At 35.9% G+C, this 19570-nt stretch overlaps 1 long non-coding RNA gene across 2 annotated transcripts in view; it reads right to left on the bottom strand.

The window, feature by feature from the left end:
* Positions 1–524: 524 nt before the first annotated feature.
* The window catches only part of LOC111093510, a 31265-nt gene continuing 12219 nt past the window's right edge, over positions 525–19570 (bottom strand). Inside the window, exons 2-4 of one of the 2 annotated variants that reach the window (XR_005381949.1) lie at positions 15663–15740; positions 9350–9488; positions 525–2131 (exon numbers count right to left, since the gene is read on the bottom strand). This is a non-coding gene — a long non-coding RNA (uncharacterized LOC111093510). The remainder of the gene's footprint in view (positions 2132–9349; positions 9489–15662; positions 15741–19570) is intronic. The other variant, XR_005381948.1, reaches the window with a different exon arrangement.

Below are 19570 nucleotides of genomic sequence, written 5' to 3'. Positions count from 1 at the left end.
TCTCTTGTTTCCCACCCCCAAATTACATCAAGGTCAGCTGATATTCCCTTTTGGTCATTAATAATTAGGAAGTAAAACCATGGTATCCTTAGCAACATCTTATGCCTAGCCAGTAAGCCCACATTACAGCTCCACTGCCTTTTGGATTAAGAGCCCAACCATGGTTCATGAATATTAAATCTCTCAGGTTTGAGCTCTGTCCTTGGGCCCTTAAACTGTTGTTTGACTCTACCATATAATGCATGGTTGGCATTTTTTTCTGTAAAGGAATAGATAGTAAATATTTTAGGATTTGGAGATTCATGCAATCTCTGTCACAGCTATTCACCCTGGGCATTGTAGCAAAAATTCATCCATAGACAATACATAATAAACAAGCATGGCTAGGTTCCACTATATTTTTTCAAAGACTTTTATTTGACAAAGAGAGAGAGAGAGAGAACAGCAGAGGGAGTGGCAGGCAGAGGGAGAGGGAGAAGCAGACTTCCTACTGAGCAGGGAGTCCAAGGCAGTGCTCTATCCCAGGATCCTAGGATCATAACCTGAGCCAAAGGCAGATGCTTAACTGACTGAGCCAACCAGGTACCCCCTATGTTCCCTATGTTTTTATTTCAAAAATGGGTAATGGAGCAGAATTACTCCACAAGACATAATCTGCCAAACTCTGATTTAAATCATGAATATTCCCATATCTTTCTAATAGCCTTTGTTCATTGTAACATGATTGTTATTCTGAAAGAGAAATGCATTTGAGAGTATTTATGGGGAAGTCAGGAATAGGATTGGGGGTCTTAGGCCTCTAACAGTATTTTAGTCAGCCCTAGCACAGATGGCTTCCAGTAGTACTTGTTTGATATTCTTCCAAACCTTCTCTAACAATTCTGTACTATCCGTAATAAAGATCCCCTGTCTTATGCCCAAAGTAGAAGTATCATCCTTCCCTAGGTTACTCAGAAATGGATTGTTTCCTTAGTGTTTCCACCCTGCTGGAAGTGCCAGGAACCATCAGGCCCAGACAAACTTCCTTCCTTGTGTTTGGCTTCATGCAGGCTCTCAAAGATGGGCCCTACAAATGCTCTAAAGCCCACTTGCATTTATCTGATAATTTAACTCCCATAACTAATGTCTCTAGCATGTTCAATCCTATGCATCTAGTGGTAATGCCCAGCATAGGCTCCATTGTTTGACCTGTACTTACGTCAGACCATGAAGGTTGCAGAGTAAATGGGGCTGAAAATTGCACTGCCTGAGCTCTCCCATCTATTCCATATATATCTTATTGGACTTCCTTTCTTTTATAAAAGCAATCTAACTCTCTTTAGTAATTCCACAAAATGCATATAGTTATATACAACACTCTCTTTTGTCACAAGTGTGAAGGCTATCAGGAAAGCATAGTTCCAGGCTTCTGATGAAAGATTCTTCTCGAACTTTATACTCTCTCAATATCTCCAGCATTATCTATCTTCTAATAGGTGAATTCTACATTATGATTTATGCTGTTGACTAATTCTGTTATACTTTTCTGCTAAGCCTACATGGTATAGTAGAGCAATGGCTCTATTTCTGGCTCATTTTCATTCAAGCCTACTCATTAACCTTATGGGATGAAATTATATTCTCTCTCTACTTATGTGTTCTTATGACCTACATCATCTTGAAGACATACAGTCATTTACCATAAATTCCACTTCTAATTTGTTGCTAAAAATGAATAAACTTGATGAGTGCATGTTACAGAGCATGTACTTTTTTCCATTAAGTAGAATTTCAGTATATAGGGACTTTGGAAATTTGTTCTAGAACAGAAGGATAAGGGAATATCTGTTCTAGTGCTCCTATCTTTCCTTATGTTTTGCCTCCCTTTGAGTTGGAAGCTCCATTTTTCTATGATTCTTTATGTTTCTGTCAAGGAATTCTGGAAACTCAGTTATCCAGTCTCCCCTTTGAAGATGGGTCTTAGAAAGACAGCTTTCCAGTTTGTATAATCCCCTAAGGCATAGTACATAAATTTTCTTAAGTACTTCAGAACAGGAGGTTGCTAAGATAACATTAGTATTGATAAACATTTTGCCTAACAGAAAGATATCTTCTTATCAGATTTTATGCCATGCCCTTTAAGCAGTTCTTCCTAGAAAAGAAAATAAAGGTGAAATGAGAACTCAGTTTTCTAAAATGTGCTCTTATAATTACAAATTTACTTATTTTCTATTTTCTAACTTCTCTCTTCTCTGAGTATCAAAATCAGCAGGAATTTCCAGAGCTTAATAAAATATCTATTGATTGGAGATCCTTTTCTTATGTGTGTAAAAAGTTCAAATAGACTATGCTTTAACGAAATGTTAAACTCTTGACCTAATTGCTTTTGATATTTCTAAAATAAATGTTGAACTGCCTGAGATTCTTTGAGTTATCAGTCTGAATCAGACCTTGTAATATAGCCGCCACTGCTGACTATGTTTGCACCAAATGAACTGAGCTGTCGTATCTACAGTTGAATAAGATGTCAAGAAAATTCATCGAATTATTTTTATCAATTTCATAGCTATTTCTTTCCTTACCCTATGATCCATATCTCCAAAGTATATATTGCCCAGGAATACTTTAGTAAAGAGTATGTGTCCAAATGTTAAAATGTATTTGCCTCTCAGTTAAAATATCCTCAAAATAAGTAGAGGAAAACAAGACAAAAAAAAAAAAAGTTTTGTTTTATTGCAACAATATTAAGTGAAATTTAATGATAGAATACATTTGTAAAGATTTATCTCACCAGATATGTTTTTCCTCCTTTCGCTCTGTCTAAACAATATATAATGCTATTTAGGTATGAGGAAAGATATGTTTGTTTTTTTCTATTAGATATTTAAACTACTCTGTCTTTATATTGTTCATGAGAGAAAGAAATTTGTATGATGACAGGTAAAAATGCACTCACAATTAATTTGATCTATAAAATCCCAATGATGTTATGCATTAAAGTTTGTAATCTTATAGCACATATTCAACATTAAATCTAACATATGTTATTTGCTTTTAGCAATAACCACAACTTGGATACTATTATCTGGGATTTAATGGGTTGCCCTCCAAAATAAAAAATCTTACTAATATAGCATAAGCTATTTAAAATAAATAACTGAGCACCTACTATGTGCTTGAACATTCACTTATCAGTTACTTGAAAACATTCTTATACGGAGATTATACAAATGTGTTTTTATGAAAAGTGAGTGGGAATGCTAAATTTTCTGTGCAACAGACATAATAAATACTCTCCATTGGGGTCTTTTATATAATATACTGAATTGTAAAACGTGGATGTCAGAGTCTAAAATATAATTATTCTAAAAATATGAAGCTACTTTCTTTTTAATCCCTGGCATTTGGTTCCTGCTGATGTTCTATCTGGTATTCCAATCATTATATCTTAATGGTCTGCATCTGATTTGCTAAATTTAAGAAAAAAATCTATTTGTAAATGAAAATAGCAGGTGTTATTTAGATTATATATGAGTACAGCCTTTATTCAGATGTTTATGTTTCCACTTATTTTATATGTAATGAGAAAATCTCTTATCATATTAAAAACTTCCATCATTTCACTTTAATCTCTTATTTCTGGAACATCTTTTCTTACTCTGCTTTAACTGTTCTTCTTCTTTCTCCTTATCATTGACCCATTCATTCATTCATTCATTCATTTGTTGGTTTATTTTTATTTTTTAGGCTAACAATCCTACATAATCATGGAAAGTTTTTAATTAAAAACTATTATTTCTTTCCAATTTTTATTTAAATTCTACTTAGCTAGACACAGTACAATATTGGTTTTAGGAGTAGAATTTTGTCATTCATCACTTACATATAACATCTAGTGCTCAACACAAAAAGTGTTTTCAATATCCATAACCCATTTAGGCCACCCCCTGATGACTTCCCTCTATCAACCCTCAGTTAGATCTCTATGGTTAAAAGTCTCTCATGGCTTGCTCTCCTGCCTTTTTTTTTTTCCTCCACCTCTTCTTTATCTATTCATCAGTCAATGGATGTTAGGACTCTGTCCATAAGTTGGCTATTGTTAATCATGCTGCTGTAAACATCAGGATGCATGTGCCCCTTCAAATCAGTATTTTTGGATACTTTGTGTAAAGACCTAGTAGTGCAATTGCCATGTCATAGGGTAGCTCTATTCTCAACTTTTTGAATAACCTCCATACTGTTTTCCAGAGTGGCTGTACCACTTTGCATTCCCACCAACAGAGTAAGGGGGTCCCCTTTATCCAAATCCTTGCCAACATCTGTTGTTTCCTGTGCTATTGATTAGCTATTCTGACAGATGTGAGATGGTATCTCATGGTGGTTCTGATTTATATTACTTTGATGATGAGTATTTATATCTTCTGCCCGTATCTTAAGTAGATTATTTGGTTTTCTGAGGGTTGAGTTTGAGAAGTTCTTTATAGGGTTTGGATACTAACCTTTTATCAGATATGTCATGTGCAAATATCTTCTTGCATTCTGTAGGTTGCAACCTACAGAATGCCTTTTAGTTTTGCTGATTGTTTCCTGCACAGCAAAGGAAACAATTTCCTTTCCTTTTATCTTGCTGAAATCCCAAGAGAACATTTTTGGTTTTGTTTTCCTGGCCTCAGGAGACATGTCTACTAAAAAGTTCTTACAGCTGAGGTCAAAGAAGTTGCTGCCTGTGTTCTCCTCTAGAATTTTTATGGTTTCTTGTCTCACACTTAGGTCGTTCACCCTTTTGGTTTTTTGTTTGTTAGTTTTTTAGTATTTTATTTATTTATTCATGAGAGACACAGAGAGACAGAGAGACAGGCAGAGACACAGGCAGAGGGAGAAGCAGGTTCCATGCAGGGAGCCCAATGTGGGACTCAATCCCGGGTTTCCAGAATCAGGCCCTGGGCTGAAGGTGGCGCTAAACCTCTGAGCCCCACGGCTGCCCTCGTTCACTCTTTTGAATTCATTTTTGTGTATGGTAAGAAAGTGGTCCAGTTTCATTCTCTATTTTGCTGTCCAGTTTTCCCGACACCACTTGTTGAAGAGACTATCTTTTTTCCATTGGATATTGTTTCCTGCTTTGTTAAAGATTAGTTGGCCATATAGTTGTGGGTCAATTTATGGGTTTTCTATTCTGTTCCATTGATCTATGTATCTGCATTTATATCTGTAGCATACTGTCTCACAGACTTCAGTTTTGTAATATAGCTGGAGTCCAGAATTCTGATACCTCTAGCTCTGCTTCTCTTTTTCAAGATTATTCTGACTATTTGGGGTCTTCTGTGGTTCCATACAGATTTTAGGATTGTTTGTTTTCACTCTGTGAAAAATGCTGGTCGTATTTTGATGAGGATTGTGTTAAATGTATAGATTGCTTTGGGTAGTAGAGACATTTGAATATCTGTTCTTCCCATCCATGAGCATGGAATGTTTTTCCATTTCTTTGTGTCATCTTCAATTTCTTTCATCAGTGTTTTATAGTTTCCAGAGTACAGATCTTTTACCTCATTTGTTAGATTTATTCGCAGGTACCTTAAAGGGTTTTGGTGTAATTGCAAATGGGATTGATTCCTTGATTTCTCTTTCTGCTGCTTCATTATTGGTGTATAGAAATGTAACAGACTTCTGTATGTTGATTTTATATCCTGTGACTTTGCTGAATTTGTGTGTCAGTGTTAGCAATTTTTTCGTGGAATCTTTCAGGTTTTCCACTGGAGTATCATGCTGTCTGTGAAGAAAGAAAGTTTGACTTCTTGCTGATTGGGGTGCCTTTTATCTCTTTTTGTTGTCTAATTGCTGAAGCTAGGATTTCCAGTATAATGTCAAATAACAGTGGTGACAGCAGACATCCTTGTGTTGTTCCTGAGGAAGAGTTCCTGAGGAAAAGCTCTGTTTTTCCTTATTGAGGATGATATTTGCTGTAGGTCTTTCATATGTGGCCTTTATGATGTTGATTTATGTTCCCTCTCTCCCTGATTTGTTGAGGGTTTTTTTTTTTTTTCATAAATGAATGCTTTGTCAAATGCTTTTTCTGCATCTATTGAAAGAAGCATATGGTTCCTAGCCTTTCTTTTATTAATGTGGTGTATCATGTTGACTAATTTGTGAATATTCAATCACCCTTCAGCCCAGGAATAAATCCCACTTGATCATGGTGAATGATCCTTTTAATATACTGTTGGATTTGATTTGCTAGTATCTTGTTGAGAATTTTTACATCCATGTCCATCTGGGATATTGGCCTGTAATTCTCTTTTTTAGTGGGGTCTTTGTCTGGTTTTGGAATCAAGATAATTCTGGCCTCATAGAATGACTTTGGAAGTTTTCCTTCCATTTCTATTTTTTGGAACAGCTTCAGAAAAATAAGTATTAACTCTCCTTTGTTTGGTAGAATACCCCTGGGATGCCATCTGGTCCTGGAATTATTTTGTGGGAGATTTTTGATTACTGATTCAATTTCTTTGCTGGTTATCAGTCCCCTTAAGTTTTCTCTTTCTTCCTGTTTCAGCTTTGGTAGTTTATAAGTTTCTAGGAATTTATCCATTTTTTCCAGATTGCCTAAATCATTGTCATTTAATTTTTCATAATATTCTCTTATAATTTTTTTATTTCTAAAAAATTATTTTTACTTCTCTGGTAGTATTTTTGATGTTTCCTTTCTGATTCATGGTTTTATTTTGTTTTTTCTCTTTTGTTTTTGAGAAGTCTGGCTAAGGCTTTATCATTTTTATTAATTCTTTCAAAAAACCAGCTCATGGTTTTATTGATCTGTTCTACTGTTTTGTTTTGTGGGGTTTGTTTTTTTCTGTATCATTATTTCTGCTCTAATCTTTATTATTTTCCTTCTTCTACTGGCTTTAGGCTTTATTTACTATTCCTTGTTTAGCCCTTTTATTTGTAAGATTAGGTTGTGTATTTGAGACTTTTCTTGCTCCTGAGGAAGGCCTGTATGCCTATGCACTTTCCTCTTATGACTGCCTTTGCTGTATCCCAAAGATTTTGGTCTGTTTTGTTTTCATTTTCATATGCTTCCTTGTGTTTTTGTTTTTCTTCCTTTAATCCTGGTTTACCCATTCATTCCTTAGTACTTTAATAGGATGTTCTTTTATCTGTGTGTATTTGTCTAAAAAAAAAAAAAGCATATTCTGCTGCTTTAGGATGAAATGTTCTAAATATGTCTCTTAACTGCATCTAGTCCAGTGTGTTACTCAAAATCATTGTTTCCTTGGTAACTTTCAGCTTGGATGATCTGTCCATTGCTGTAAGTGTGGTGTTAAGGTCCCCTACTATTATTGCATTGCTATCAGTGAGTTTCTTCATGTTCATTATTAATCAGTTTACATATTTGGCTCCTCCCAAGTTGGGAGCATAAATATTTACAATTGTTAGATCTCCTTTTTGGATAGACTCTTTTATTTTGATATGGTGCCCTTCTTCATCTCTTATTTCAGTCTTTGGCTTAAAATCTAGTATGGCTACTCCAGGTTTCTTTTGATGTCCATTAGTACGATAGATGGTTTTCCATCCCCTCACTTTCAATCTGGAAGTGCTTTAGGTTTAAAATGAGTCTCTTATAAGCAGTTTATATATGAGTCTTTTTCTTTTAATCTATTCTGACACTCTGTATCTTTTGACTGGAGTATTTAGTTCATTTGCTTTCTTAGTGATTGCTAGATATGAATTTAGTTCTATCGTATTACCTGTAAAGTTGATGGTTCTGGAGATTTTCTCAATTCCTTTCTAGTCTTTATTGCTTTTTGCCTTTCTTTCCCAATCAAAGAATCCACTTTAATATTTAGTGCTGGTTATTAAACCAGTTACAAACTTTAGTTTTTATTTGTCTGGGAAACTTTTTATCTCTCCTCCTATTCTGAATGACAGCCTTGCTGAATAACATATTCTTAGCTGCATATTTTTTCTCATTCTGCACATTGAATATATCATGCCATGCTTTTCTGGCCTGCCAGGTTTCTGTGGAGAGATCTGCTGCCAACCTGATTTGTCCATCCTTGTAGGTTAGGGATTACTTTTCTCTTACTACTTTCAAGATTATTTCCTTATCTGTGTTTTACAAATTTTACTATGACATGTCCTGGTGTTGGCTGGCTATGATTTTGATGGGAGTTATCTGTGCCTCCTGGATTTGGATGTCTGCTTCCTTCCCCAGATTAGGGAAGTTTTCAGCTATAATTTCCTCAAATATGCCATCTATCTGTTTCCCTCTCTTCTTCTGAAACTCCTATGATATGAATGTTGTTTTGCTTTATGGAACATTTGAGTTCCCTAAGTCTACCTTCATGATGTGATAGTTCCTTTCCCTCTTCAGCATTATTATTTTTCATAATTTTATGTTCTATATCATTTATTCATTCTGCTTCTTCTTCCACTCTTTCGTCATTACATCCAGTCAGTTTTGCATCTTGAGTATAGCCCTTTTATTTCAGCCTGATTAGTTTTTAGGTCTTCTATGTCTGTGCTACGGGTCTCTCTAGTCTCTTCTATGCTTTTCTCAAGCCCTGCTAAGTATCCTTAGGATTGTTGTTTTGAATTCTTGTTTGGGTATATTACTTATAACTATCTTGCTTAACTCCCTGGCTTTGATTTCTTCTTGTTCTTCTGTCAGATTCCTGCCTTCATCCTGTGTTCAAGCTGTCTGCAGGTCCAGGTGTGCAGTGCTTCTGTGTTTCATTATAGGCACATGGCTGGGTTTCAAAACTCCAAGTTTTAGGGACATAACACGGTGCAAACCCATGCAGATCTCTTGAAGGAGGGTCTCACCATGCCGTAGCTGGTACTGCTTTGTCCCAGAAAAATAATTGCATGTCCACACTGGGACTTGGATTTTATGGTAAAGCACAGCAAAAGACGACATCCAAGTTAGCTGCCCTTAGCAGGTGTCTCTCCTCATAAGCTAACGAATGGGGTAGCTTAACATTGCCTGCTAGCTCTTTTGTCCCTTGAGAGGCAGTGTCACCTCTCCCAAATGCACTCTAAGAAGGGGAACTGTTTCTCCCAGTAGGACCCAGGGATCCTCAGAGCATGCTGTCCACTCCCAGGCCTCCACCCTCCTTCTCCATAGGAGCACCACTACACTTACCAGCCTTGACCCTGGCAATGGCAAGGAGATCTAGAACTTCAGACTTTGAGTCATCTGTTGCTTATAATAATCAGCCCTTATTTTCCCAGTCAATTGTTTGGGGAGATGTTTTTCTTGTGCAATCCCCTGCACGTTCCTTTATTTGTCTCTCTTTCTCTCCTCTCTTCATGACCAGAGCTCCCTTCTGTCCACAATACCCATGATTCTTTTGCCCCCAAATCATACACCTCCTACCTTCCTTGATGTGGCCTCTTTTCTCTCAATCCTCAGATTGATTTCCTGGGTGTTCAGAATGATTCGGTATTTATCTAGCTGTGTTTGAGGAATGAGACAAACATAAGGTCCTCCTACCACTCCACCATCTTAATTCTCCCTTATTTAAAAAAAAAAAAGTTTATTGAATCATAATATTAAAAAACTTGGATAAATTTGTTTGTAAACATGTACACATACAAATGTATACATCTTGATGAGTTTTTCTTTTTCTCCTTTAAACAGTTGTATAAATGGCTGTTCATCTATAAATAGTTTTCTGAATCATTCTTCATGGAGATAATTAGCTGTTCCATTCTTTGTATTTTAATAGAATTAAATATATTCATTTTAGCATTTTCCCTTATTCTTATCATTTTTACCTCATTCAGTACATTCCATGAGATAAGGGCACTACTGCCTGGATCTGCAAGGTACTATACATTTTTTTTTCCTGCTAAATAAATGATATGAATTATTTATATGAATCTTCTTAAAACATATTTACTGGATTACAAAGTATTTGAATAAACCAAGCACACTGAGACTCTGTTCCTTAATATTACTGGAGGGGCTAGCATCTTATCTATTAAATAATAATAAAAATTTAAATATTTTTTCATCACAAATTTGTAGAAAATTTGGAAACAATTTAGAATATGGGAAAAAAATTTAGTCTCTTCAGTAGTGATTACCAGCAGGAAGCAGATATGTTTGCATACTAAACACAGTTAAGACAATATGGCTAAACCATTTTATAGTCTTATTTTTTAGCAAAAATTACAATTTTGCATAATAAAATCAATAATATAATTTGAAGTGGCTATGTCATAGTTCATATGGTATGATTTTTATAACCCATGATTCAAATAGACATGGGTTTGGAAAAGGAGGTGATAGCAGATATTGAAGACTTTGGATTTAAAATAGCCTCAGTTCTACACTCTACTGATTTTCAAATTACACACATATGTGTGTGTATATATATATATATATATATAGAGAGAGAGAGAGAGAGAGAGAGGAGAGAAAGAGAGACAGAGAGAGAGACTGAGAGACAGAGAGAAAGAGACAGAGAGACAGAGACAGAGAGAAATATATCCTTGTTTGTCTTGAATTGTCTATAGAATTATCTTAACCTTAAAATATACTAATATAGTCTGGGGCTGACAACTTTTAACCAAATACAAACAGAATTTGGGTGCCATGTTTGTTTCTTTGTTCATAGTCATGTTTGTTCTTAATGATTTTTTAATGGCAAAATGTTACTAAGGAAACAGCCAAGATTGGCTTGAAAAACTTAATACCCAAATAATAAATTATATCATTGCATCCTTTAAGATAAAAGAAATAGGTTATATTTTAGTTCAAGGAAAGTGACCTATGCATCTCTCTTTTTAATATTTAGACTTTAGGAACTGGTCTATTACCCATGTAGTTCATTCACTGCCAACAGAGCCCCCTCCTTAACTGTCCTAACATTTTTCTAAAATTAAACAAATACAAAACATTCTGAGGATTTCATTGTCAGTATTTTGGAAAGATAAACAAAACCAAAAAAGATTCCCCTCCTAGTCACTCCATGAACTATTTTCTATTTTCTTTTAACTGTATGTGGGGGATGAGAAAGAAGAAACAAGTTAACACAAGAATTAAAATGCACTTTATTAGAAGAGTATTTCCAGGCCTGCTGGCATAGATCAGGGTCTGTATTATTTTGGACTTTTCATGAAGCAGACACCAAGACAAAATTAGATGTGCAAGATAAATATTAGATATCACAGAGAGAGAGAGAGAGCCAAGGGAGCCTATGAAAGCCTTTAGACTGTGACTTAGGCCTGACCTTGTATGAAAAAGAGGAAGGAAGGAAGGAAGGAAGGAAGGAAGGAAGGAAGGAAGGAAGGAAGGAAGGAAGGAAGGAAGGATTGTCAATACCTTAGAATGCACTGCAGGTATAAAAGAATTTGGAAGAACCATTAAAGAGTTCTGGAGTCAACACTGATCATCAGAGAAATCTTTTATTTCTTAGGAATGGCCCTGCCTTAGCATCTCTTATGTGCTTAATCATTGGCTGAGAGCAGCCCAATGGGATACATATCTTCACTGTGAACATGGTGATAATATCATAGTGCATTAGCTAGAGTTATCACTTAATTGCACATACTGCAGTTAGAAATCTGCATTATTATGGCCTCCACAAGGACTTTTGAGGAAAGAACAGTATAGGTGTTGCAAATTAGGAATGTAAAGAAGACTAGGAATGCTTGTAGAGAGATTACTAATGGACTTGGGTAAGAGAAAGTAGTGAAAGGGAGGCAGCAATAGAGAAGAATAATGTCTAAAATGTGTTATTTCCATATTTCCTTTCGATATGCTTTCTTCAATATAATAAAGTGTTCTCTATATATTTTATGTCTGTAGTAACAGGAATAAGGATCATTTCCAGACTCCAGATTGCAGAAACATAGGGACAAAAATGGAAATCCCCTCATAGTAACTATTGGGAAGCTCTCATGGCCTCCCAGTTGAGATGTCTCTCTTTCAGAGAGGGATCATAAAGACTCACAGTACTAGGTTGCATATAATAGGTAAACTATTTTTATTTTTCATAGTAAATTTTAATAATGAACTACAGAACTCTCCCTTTCTTCCCTCTCTTCATTTCCTGATGACTATCATTAAGCAAAAAATTCTCCTAATATTTGCTAGATCAGTATATGTGAGTATTTAAAAAAAATTGTGGGGATGGGGCAGCCCCGGTGGCACAGCGGTTTAGCACCGCCTGAAGCCTAGGGTGTGATTCTGGAGACCCGGGATCCAGTCCCATGTCAGGCTTCCTGCATGGAGCCTGATTTTCCCTCTGCCTGTGTCTCTGCCTTTCTCTCTCTCTCTCTCTCTCTCTCTCTCTCTCATAAATAAATAAAATCTTTAAATAATAAAACATTTAAAAATCTTGGCATAAAATTTTAATATCTAAAGAACTTCCAGTAACATTAATAATTTGACCCCTCATACATATAAAACTTAACAAACTGGAAAGCAGTCAGAAGAAGAATAGAATTAGAGTTTATACTTTAAAATATTGCAACTAGAAGATGTGAGAATTGCAAATCTGTGAATTTCTGGCCTGAATGCTCCTCCCAAACCCCAAGGCTGTTGCAAAATAAGTAGAGGAAACTTCATCTTTATCAACTGGAGATGATGGCAAATAGGGTTTAGTATTAAAAGAGTAACTGAAACGTTAAAGGACAAAGTGTGGTATTTAGAAAATGACAGAAAGTGTAAGATACAAACCTGGTGCATAAAATTGCCCATATTCCTGGCTGTCATCTACACTACAGATTCATGAATAAGAGAGAAGAATGCACGGCAAAAATTTAGACAAAAGAAAATGAGGACTTTACTTTTTAAAGATAGAGCTGTACTGAGTGAGATCTGAGATTTTATTGCTTTGTTTAATTTTTTAATTCTGTGCAATTCCCAACTATGCCACCACCAAGGCAAAAGACAGTAGAAGCTTTACAAGCTTGAGATGGCAGCAGGCAGATCCCGAGACTGATAGAATATCTGAGAATCAGCAGTAAATCTCTTAAGAGCAAGAACACCACAGAAATCATAAAACAGGATCTAATGCCACAGCAATCGTGATCTGTAATGCCCATTTTTCAACAAATAGCTACATCAAAGAAGAGGGAAAGTGTCACTCATAACAGGGAAGAAAGATGACCAACAGAAACTGAGTAGAACCAGATTGAATTCATCAGATAAAAATTTTAGAGCAACTATTACATAAATATGTTTGAAGAATTGTGGGAACATATGTATAAAGTTAATGGAAACTGATTTTAATGTGGGAATAGTTGGAGAATCTCAACATACAAATGAGAACTACTCAGTAAATCAAGTGCTGAAAAGTACAGTAACTTTAAATGAAAAAGTAACAACATTGGCTTAATATCAGATTTCAGTTAATAGAATAAATAAGCAAACCTAAAAACAGGTCAAAATATTACACAATCTAAAGAATATAGAAAAAAATTAAAGATAAAATGGACAGAGCTTCAAAGACACTTATAAAGAAATGTCAAAGACACTTGTGAAGAAATGTCAAGTAAGTAATACATGCAATTGAAGTCCTAGAAAGAGAAGAGCAAAATAAAGGGGTAGAGAAAAGTAATATAAAGAACCAAAGATTTCACAAATTTTTCAGAGCACATGAATTTACAAGAAGCTCAACAATAACAAGCAAGATGAAAACACAAAATGATAATAAATGTGCTAAAACTAAAAAATGATAAAAATGTACAAAAATGATAATAAATGTACTAAAAGTCTAAGAAATTTTTAAACAATTACAGAAAAACAAACAGTATATTTCTCTATGTATGTTGGGAAACATTATAATTAATGATTCAATTTTTATCAGAAATTATTCATATCAGAAGGTGTAAAAATGACATGTTCAATGTGCTAAAAATAACAATATTTTTATATATTTTATATAGGGACATCAGGGTGTCTCAGTCAGTTAAACATCCAAATTTTGGCTTAAGTCATGATTTCAGAGTCCTGAGATTGAACCCTGTGTTGGGCTCTGCACTGAACATGGAGCCTGCCTATGGTTCTCTCTCTTCCTCTCCTTCTGCCCCTCTCACCACTGTCTCTCTTTCTAGGAAAAAACAAAAAAACAAAAATATGTATATATATATGTGTGTGTGTGTGTCTGTGTATATTTATACATATGTATAACATACATAATAATATTGTTATTTTCAGCACACTATTGTTATTACTGCCAACCAAAATTTCTATATCTAGTGAATTAATCCATTAAAATAAAAGCAAAATGATGCAGTTTTTACATAAAGAAAAATTTAGAGAATTTATTGCCAGCACACCTGCATGCACTATAAGAAATTCCAGTTTTCTCCCGCTGAAGGGATATGACATGGTATTGATTGTGTAACACATAAATGTGTGAAGAGCTCTGGTTGTAGATTTATTGGTAAATATACACAATTGGAAATAGAAATTAAAGACAATTTGATTTGTTGTAATATCAAAAATAGAACAAACTTTGCAATAATTGAGAAAAATAAATGTATATTTCCTCCATATTTAAAACCAGGAAACATTATTAAGAAAAAATAAAGAACTTAGTAAATGGAAAACTATATCACCTTCATAAAATGGAATACTAAATAGTATTAAAATGTCAGCTCTCTCTAGTTAGATCTATAGATTCAATACAATCTAATTAAAATTCTAGCATTTATATGCAAGTGCAATCAAACTAGAATAATAAACAATTTTGCAAAAAAGTGATAGTTGTAGAAAAGCATAAAATTTGGTTTTAAATTTTACTCTAAATTTTAAGTAATACAGTGCTTCATCAGCAATAGTATATCTATATAGTCCAGTGGAATAAAATTGAGAGTATTGGAATGTATATATTGGAGATTATTGGAATAAATATATATATATATATAATTCATTCATCCAATTCATTCATCCAATTCATTATTGGAATGAATATATATATATATATATTCATTGAATATATAGGTATATATATATATATATATATTCTACTGATTTTCAACAAATGGTACTGGAACAACTGTATAGTTGCCAAATCTTTTAAGAGTAACTGTAACTTTTTACATTTCTATCAGAAATGTATGAATAATCCACTTTTTCCATAGCCTCATCAATATTTGGTGTTGTCACTCTTTTACATTTGAGCCATTCTGGTAACCATGCAGTTATAATTCACTGTGGTTTACATTTTCATTTCCCCAGTGGTGTATGTTGTTGAACGTGTTTTCATGTGCTTGTTTTTCTATCTGTATGTCTTCTGGAAGAGCGCCACTGTATTTTTACTCATTTTCTAACTGCATTATTTGTTTTATTTTTACCATTGACTGATAGTTCTTGCTCTACTCAAGATACTTGTACGTTGTCAAATTTGTAGTTTCCAAATATTCTCTTTTATCATATAGCTTATATTTTCATCCTAATATGTCCTACATAGAGCAGAATTTTGTTGAAATTTTGAAAGCCCAAATTATCAAATTTTCCATTTGTAAATCATGTTTTTTTTTTTGTTCATTTGTAATAATTCTTTGCATAGCCCTAATTATGGAAAGTTTTCTCCTGTATATTTTCTCAAAGTTTTGGTTTCATATTTTGTTTAACTACATGACTGTCTCCATTTGTTCAGGCTGCTATAACAGAAATACCAAAGACTAGGTGGCTTAAAAGCAACAGAAATTATTTCTTTCAGTTATGGTACCTGGAATTCCAATATCAGGAATCAGCAGTTCTATTGAAGACTCTTTCTGGTTGCAAGCTGCTCACTTCTCATTGTATCCTAGTTAGGCAGACAGCAGAGAATAGCAAGCATTCTTATATTTTTTGTAATAAGGGCACTAATCCATTCATGAGAGATCTGCCTTCGTGAGCTCATCTGATTCTAATTACTTCCTCATGGTACCACTTCTTAATACCATTGCATTGTGGGTTAATATTTCAAAATGTTTTTTTTTTTTTTTTTGGAGGTACAGAAACATTTGGCCTATAATAATGATTTTTTTAATATTTTATTTATTTATTCATGACAGACACACAGAGAGAAGTAGAGACATAGACAGAGGGAGAAGCAGCTCCTTATGGGGAGCGGGACCCTGGGATCATGATCTGAGCCAAAGGCTGATGCTTAACCACTGAGCCACCCAGGCATTCCAACAATTATTTATTTTTATGTAAAATAGGAGATTTAAGTTCATGTATACTATTTTAAAAATGTTCAATTGCTCCAGTACCATTTCTTTACTCCCTTGAATTGGCTTGGCACTTTTGTCCTAAGTAGAAAGTAATATCAGCAAAATGATGAAAGAGGAAGACCTAGATCTCATTCCCCAACAGAGACAATGACTTAAAAATATATGGCCCAAAAGGCCATTATAAGAACTCCAAAAACCATTTAAGAAGCCACAGTGACTCTAGCAAGTTCAAAGTCAAAAACAGCCACAATGAAATAGGTAAAAAAAAAAAAAAAAAAAAAAAAAAAAAAGTTGTTTTATTTCAACCATGTCAGCCCTTCCCTAACACTGGCACAGTTCAGAGCAATCAGAAAGTACCCAGCTTGTGACTTCTCCTTTGGAAGACAAAGAGAAAGGTGAAATATACATGCATGTATGCAATATTCAAGCTTTTCAGGAAACTTCCAGAAGGACTGATTTATGTCTTGCCCAACTCAGAGCACTGAGAATAAATCAGCATACTTTGGATGCCTTGCCTTCTGAGAACAAAAGAGAACTCACTGGCTTATTGCAGCCCAAAGGACTTACAGTACTATACATTAGAAAGAGCAAAAGAGCACAAGCTCCAGAAAAGAAACTGGAACACATAAACCTAGAGAAGATGCATCTTAATAAAAGGCTTGAGAAGCTGCCAGAGTCTCTTCCCAAGATCATTGGTGAAGGTCTTTTCTCTAAAGTTAGTCTATAAAGAGTGGGAGATGGCTGGGTTTTTTTTCAAATGCAAAAATTACCATACATATAGCAAGAGAGAAACAGGAAAGCATGGCCTAGTCAAAAGACAAAAATAAATCTCCATAAAACAAACCCTAAGGAAAGGTACATCTATGAATTAGTTGACAAAAAATCCAAAATAACCACCTTAAAAGGCTCAATGCACCAGAGAATTCAGACGCACAAGTAAGTGAAATCAGGAAAAGTAGGCATAGGCAAAATGAGATTAATAAGGAGCTAGAAACTATATAAAAATAAGCAAAGAAAAATTTTGGAACTGAAAAATGCAATGACTATAATGAAAAATTCACTAGAGTTTCAACAGCAGACTTGATCAAGCAGAAGAAAAAATATGGTGCACTCAAAAGAGTGTATTTGAAATTATAGAATCGGAGAAATAAACAGGAAAAGAATCAAGAAAATTGGAAAAGCTCAAAGAATTTATGGGACCCCAACATGCAGATAAATTTATGCATTATGGAAATGAATGGATAAGGGAGAGAGAATTTGAAGTGATATCAGCCAAAAACTTACCAAATATAAGAATGGAAATAAACATTCAAATTCAAGAATTAAAAAGTTTCTAACTAGCATAAACCCAAGAGACACATGATCAAGCTGTCAAAAATCAATCACATAAAACTTTTGGAAGCTGAAAGGAAAAAAAAAATTGTCATGTAAATGGGAACTCTCATGAAATTATCCACAGGTACCTCAGCAGAAACATTACAAAGAAGGAAGTGAGGTGATACATTAAAAGCAACTATAAAAAATGTACCAAAAAAGAATATTATATCTGGCAAAACTATCCTTCAAAAAGGAAGAAGAAATAAAGACCTTCCCAGATCAACAGAAGCTGCCTACTAGACCTGCCTTTAAGGATTGCTAAAGGGAGTACCCCACATTAAAACCAAAGGACAGGGGGAGGCAGGGCAAGATGGCAGAAGAGGAGGGTCCCCAAGTCGCCTGTCCCCACCAAAGTACCTAGATAACCTTCAAATCATCCTGAAAACCTACGAATTCGGCCTGAGATTTAAAGAGAGGACAGCTGGAATGCTACAGTGAGAAGAGTTCATGCTTCTAAGGTAGGAAGACGGGGGAAAAGAAATAAAGAAACAAAAGGCCTCCAAGGGGGAGGGGCCCCACGAGGAGCTGGGCTGAGGCTGCAGTTGAAAGCCCCCAGGACAGGAGAGCCCCGTCCCGGAGAAACAGGAGCTGCACCAACCTTTCTGGTCAGAAAGACACTCCACAGGGAGCTCGGGCAGGATCCCAGGAGGGGTGGGGATGCCCTCAGGCTCCCAGGGACACTAACAGAGGAACTGCACCCCGGGGGGAAGCGCCCCACACCCCGTGGGCGAGCTCCCCAAAGGGCTGCAGCTTGGAGCGGCTCGGGTAGAGGCTCGGCGCAGAGGGAGCTGCCCGGCAGGGAGCCAGATTCCAGCAGCGCAGGCCCGGGAGCACAGGGCGCTTCCCCCGGGCCAGGCAGAGGCCGGGAGGGCCCAGGACAGCAGGGACGCTCCTGCCGCTGGGCAGCCCCGAGCTGAGCAGATCAGCGGCCCCGCCCGCAGAGCATCCAGGCCCCTGCAGACTGAGAGCTCTGGTAGTTACTGCAGGAGCTGACTCCAGGGCTGGAGAGCTGGCCACCCCCACTGTTGTTGTTCCTCCTGGGGCCTCACGGGTAAACAACCCCCACTGAGCCTCACAGTGGCCTCACAGGATAAACAGGTTAAACAACTTTCTCTGAGTCCTGCACCAGGCAGGCGGATGAACAGCTCCCCCAGGTGCTCACACCTAAGAATCAGCACAGCAGGCCCCTCCCTCAGAAGACAAGCTAGACCTACACGGGAAAAACAAATTATTGACCAAGGAGCCCTGGAAAGTTCCAGGAGAAGTCGAGGGATTTACAGTATACAGAATCAGAGGATACTCCCCTTGTTTTTTGTTTGGTTTGCTTACCTCCCCCTTTTTTTCTTTTCTTCTCTTCTTTTTTCTTCTTTTTTTCTTTTTCTTTTCTTCTTTCTCTCCTCTCTTTATCTCCTTTTCCCAATACAACTTGTTTTTGGCCACTCTGCACTGAGCAAAATGACTAGAAGGAAAAACTCACCTCAAAAGAAAGAATCATAAATAGTCCTCTCTCCCACAAAGTTAAAAACTTTGGATTACAATTCAATGTCAGAAAGCCAATTCAGAAGCACTATTATAAAGCTACTGGTGGCTCTAGAAAAAAAGCATAAAGCACTCAAGAGACTTCATAACTGCAGAATTTAGATCTAATCAGGCAGAAATTAAAAATCAATTAAATGAGATGAAATCCAAACTAGAGGTCCTAACGACGAGGGTTAAGGAGGTGGAAGAACGAGTGAGTGACATAGAAGACAAGTTGATAGCAAAGAGGGAAACTGAGGAAAAAAGAGAAAAAAAAATTAAAAAATCATGAGGATAGATAGAGGGAATTAAATGACAACCTCAAAAAGAAAAATCTACATTTAATTGGGGTTCCAGAGCGCCGAAAGGGACAGAGGTCCAGAATATGTATTTGAACAAATCATAGCTGAAAACTTTCCTAATCTGGGAAGGGAAACAGGCATTTAGATCCAGGAAATAGAGAGATCCCCCCCTAAAATCAATAAAAACCGTTCAACACCTCGACATTTAATAGTGAAGCTTG

Source organism: Canis lupus, chromosome 31, assembly GCF_011100685.1.
Source record: "Canis lupus familiaris isolate Mischka breed German Shepherd chromosome 31, alternate assembly UU_Cfam_GSD_1.0, whole genome shotgun sequence".
NCBI lineage: Eukaryota > Metazoa > Chordata > Mammalia > Carnivora > Canidae > Canis > Canis lupus.
This window is presented reverse-complemented; position numbering and strand designations above follow the sequence as displayed.